The sequence below is a fragment of the Octodon degus genome, unplaced genomic scaffold (assembly GCF_000260255.1).
Source record: "Octodon degus isolate 3935 unplaced genomic scaffold, OctDeg1.0 scaffold00084, whole genome shotgun sequence".
NCBI classification, from domain to species: Eukaryota; Metazoa; Chordata; class Mammalia; order Rodentia; family Octodontidae; genus Octodon; species Octodon degus.
The window spans coordinates 4,984,013-4,988,825 of NW_004524660.1; positions in this window are offsets into that span (position 1 = coordinate 4,984,013).

The window sequence follows — 4,813 nt, forward strand, 5'->3', positions numbered from 1 at the left end:
AAATATTTAAAGATAATATTCAAAAATTAAAATAAAATTGTGAGTCCAACCAAAAGTCCAGGATGTAGTGTATCATATGTATGAATCTGTGATCAATTCAGAGTACTCACGCAGTGTTTGATTAGGTTAATATACCAAAAAATCAACTAAGAAAAGGCTTTCATGATAGTAAAGAATTACTAAGAAGAAAATATAACAAAAATACTGGAATGGCAAATATATGACTAGTACTTCTAACAGTTTAGGGTTAGGACATCTCACAGAGTTCTAGTATGTGATGGACATGGACAGTGCTCATGACACTTACTGGTGGCCAAGTGTCACTTGTGGGACTGAGCCGCTGCTGTTTCCTTGATGTCCACCCTGCAGACCCAGACAGAATCATGACCCACAGTATGCAGGAGAAGTATTTGTAGAGTGTGCTGATGGAAATACTTTGCTGCTGTATACAAAAAGAATAATTGAAAGACTGCTGTTGTATATCTCTCTTCTCCTGTGTTTGTTTGCCCTATTTGGTGGATTTCTTTCCATTCTCATTCGTGGAGTTGTGGTCATTTTGATCCCTCTCTAGAATATCTTTTGGTAGTCTGTGTAGCGTTGGCTTTGTCATCATGAAATTCTTCAGTTGTTCTTTGTCATGGAAGTATTTCACTTCTCCACTGTAAAGAGACATCTGCCATTATTCTGATGGGTTTTCCTTTAAATGTAATCTGTTTATTTCCTCTAGTGGCTTTTAGTATACTGTTCCTGTGCTGAATTTCTGGGATCTTGATTATTATATGTCTGGGAGTGGTTTTAATTGGGTTGGTGCTATTTGGAGTTCTATATGCTTCAGTAACCTGAATGTCAGATTGTTTTTCCATATTTGGGAAGTTTTCTGCTATTATTTCTGCCCATATTCTTTTTTTATATAATTTGTATTGAATCCTTCTTTCTCATTGATGCTTATTAGTCCTACCTTGTTCATCTTTGCATCATTTTGTAGATGTTGAATATTTTTTCCTGTATCCTAGTTGTTTTTAAGAGATCTTTTCTTACCTTTTCACTAGCTGTAATGGTGTCTTCAAGGTCTGGCAGTCTATTTTCACTTTCATTTGAGCAGTTTTGCCATCTTGTGATTGAGGTTTTAATTTCCTTTTTTTTTAAATTTTATTGATAAACAGATAGCAATGAGACAGTTTCAAATCAAATTGGAAGTACAGATTCAACAAATAACACACTGCATATATTCTTCTTAGTGGTTAATTGCTGTGCAAGATGCGGACTTGAGATCCTATTTACAAACACCATTAGAACAAATCATTCTATTCACTAAGAGAATGCAACTATATATCTATCCTAACCACTTTGAATACACAGATACAAAATGGACATTCATCTGTATACCCCATTTTTTCTAAGTTCCGTTATTGAATATTATAGGTGTGTAACCTCAGCAAAATATTCTAAAAGAGTCCAGTAGCCCATATAATAGCATTGAGTCTTCTGTTTAACTGGCAATGACATAAATTATTGACCTGAGTCCCCCACAGCTCAACATAATAGCATGGCTTTACTTCCTATATTTCATCTTCATACTTTTCTACTGGATGATTAAGACCAAGGTAAAGCAGGATCTGTGCAACAAGAGTTGGAGCTTTTGGGTCTGAGAAGGTCAGTGAAATCCCCTCAGGATTTATCCTGAGATCCTGTACCTCAGATTGTAGAACCTTTGTCAGTGCAGCCATGTGGATGAGTCACGGCCATTGCTTGGCCAATGCGCTGAGGTTTTAATTTCCTGTACAGCACTTTAAATCTGCTTCATGCATTCTATTTCTTTTCCATATTGCTCATTCAAGGATTCCATCATTTTTTAATCTCCTCTTTTTTTATCAGTGTCTTCTTTAGAAGCACTTAATACTTCTTTCATTATATTTATCATCTCTTTTTTACTTCAAAAATTATTTCTGATCTGAATTTCTGTATATCTTTATGCAGTTGTTTCTTTACTTCAGACACTAGTATTTCCGAGATTTCAGGTGTGTGATTTCCAATTTCTTCTATGCTATTGTCTCCTGCATTTGTTCTGTGTGGGCTCAGGGCCTGAGAATGCATTTTGCTCCTTCTCTTTGTCATTTTGTATATCACTCTCTTTGAACTTTGGTGTAAAGCTTTGGTTCAGTTATTACCTTAGCACCAGATCCAGATCTACCAAGTTCAAAGTGGTCCAGGTAGGTGTGGCTTGGGTCTGGCTGCTGTTCTCCACTTCTTCCTGCCGTGGCCCTTGGAAGTGAACCCACTGTGCCACTCTGGCAAGATGTTCTGCTCCTGGATTAGCTGGTTGGTCTTGCCTCCAGCCTCTCTGGAGGGAGTTTTGCCTCAGGGTTCTACACCTGGCCTGTCTGATGGAGGAAGTTCCACCCACATGCCTGGCCTGGGCACTGGCTGGGATGAAGATCCAGCAAGACCGGAGACAGACTTAGATGCTAACTGGAATGAGGACCCTGCGGGTCCTGGGCAGCCCCACTTGCATGCCAGACTTGGGCTCTGGTAGGAATCAAGACCTCTTTTTAAAGTCAAATCAGTAAATATATCATTCAAGCCCAGGTTCTGAGTTGTAAATTGGTGCAAGGATTTAGGAAAAGATGCTTTTCCTTCAAGAATTCTGGTGGTGGTAGAGCTCGCTTGTGCTCTTTTACTGTATTCTTGACTGTATTATCGCTGTGTGTGTCTATGCCAAAAGAAGAGTGTAGAACATCACTCTGAGAGAGCAATGATGAATCAAGACACTACGTGACACTTCCAGGTCTGGAAAAATAATTTTTCATCCCATTGAAATAAAAATCAGACACTCTTTTATATAAGTGAAGGTTTTATGCTTCTTACATTTTTTTATATTGATTTCCAGCATCAGACTTCTCTTTTATTGAGAGGCACTCCCCATCAATTGCAAACTGTCAACAAAGTTTACAAAACCTTTCCTTCCCCCACCCCCATCCCTGAGTTCCATTCGCATTCATCAGACTGGATCATGTGAACAGGGAAGTGCAGTGCAAGAAAATAAGAAAGTAGGAGGTAGTCATGAGCTTCACTTCGAGAGATAATTCAAAAGAGTAGATTAAAATGACTGTGCTGAGAAACGCCTTTACAAAAATTAATATCTGCAACTGTGAACATAAATCTCATTTTTGGAAGAGTTACACTTAAGTATTTTTTGTCAAAATATATGATTTTAAGTTTGGTGATGCTCTCTTATTTTTTAAAATATTAATTGATTTATTTATTTGGTACAGGGTCTCACTATGCATCTCAGTCTTATCCTCTTGTCTTAGCCTCCCCTTCCCTGGGATTACAAGCATGCACCACCATACCCAGTTTTGGTGGCCCGTGTGGCATGTGGTACCAGGGATTGAGCCTCGGTCCTTGTGCTTGCCAGGCAGGCTCTTAGGCTGCCGAGCTCTCTCCCCAGCCCTTTAGTGCTATTTTGAAATAGAATCCATCATTGTTTCCAAAACATTTCATTTTATTTATTTTTCTGTATTTGATACAGAATCTATAGGGTCTCACTACACAGATAAGACTCGTAGTGATCCTCCTGTTTTCAGCCTCCCAAGTGCTGGGATTACAGGCACGCGCCACCATGCCCACTCTCAGTGGCTGTCTAAGCGTGCCCCGGGGGCGGGGCCAGCACGGTACGCCAGGGATCCAACTCCAGTCCCTGCGTCTGGCTAAGCAGGCCCTTTAGTCCACTGAGCCATCTGTCCAGCGCTATCCAAATCATTTTAAAGCACAGCCCTTGAGTCTATCTGCATGATGCTTTATGACATTAGCCATCACGGAAGCAAGGCTTTTGCGTCCTCATCTTAAGAGCCAGTGGATCAAGGTTCCCCAGAGGGACGGCGAACTCGCAGTAGGATCGGGCCGCCTGTGAAGGCTGGAGCCAGCACTGACGTCCAGACTTCTGGAGAAGCAGTAGTCTCTCCTAGTCTCCTCTAGCTGCTCTGCTCTGATTTTAGGACTTCTTATCTCTTAGTGTTTCTTCCAATGCTTACGAGGGAAAAAGTATAGGATCTTTATGCATTAGTTAAAATAATTTAAAAATATTTAAAATGCAAAACTACATAAATAAAAATATATTCATGTTAAGTAGTTTTGATACAAAGCAAATGTGATGGCGAGACCTCCGACATCTGTGATGTATAAAGAAAATTCATGAAATAAGGCCATTTTATTAGTAGAATAGAAGACACAGAAGAGAGATATATTTGTTTAAAAGTATTTTAATGGTTATACTGTATAAAACAGCATTATATTTTTTCCGTTGAAGAAAATAACTAAATTATTGTATATAAACCAGAGGAGACAGATCTGAGTTCAAATATCAATATACAAATGCATGGAAGACAGAGTAACAAAAAGAGGAAAAGAAACAAAAAGAGAAGAAGAGTGAGTGAACACAGACATACTTGAGGAGGTGCGCAGAGGGAATTTTTGTGCTACGTATAATTTCAATAAACTTCCTTCCTACTCTAACTTTCCATATTTTACTACGTAGACACACACACACACACACACACACACACACACACACACACGGCAAGCCACCTCACCATATTTGACTTTATCAGCTTGAAGACTTAGAATATATCTTCAGAGAAGGGGAGTAAATTTCCTATGAACATTTTGTATTTAGAATGGATCCTAAATATGCTCCTTGTTGAATCTTCCATTTGTTTTTATTGTATTCATTTTATTTAGTTCCACTCTTACTGACTTGTAACATTGCCTTTCTTTACATGCTTTAAACTTCCGGTTTGCTAAGCCAAACTCATCT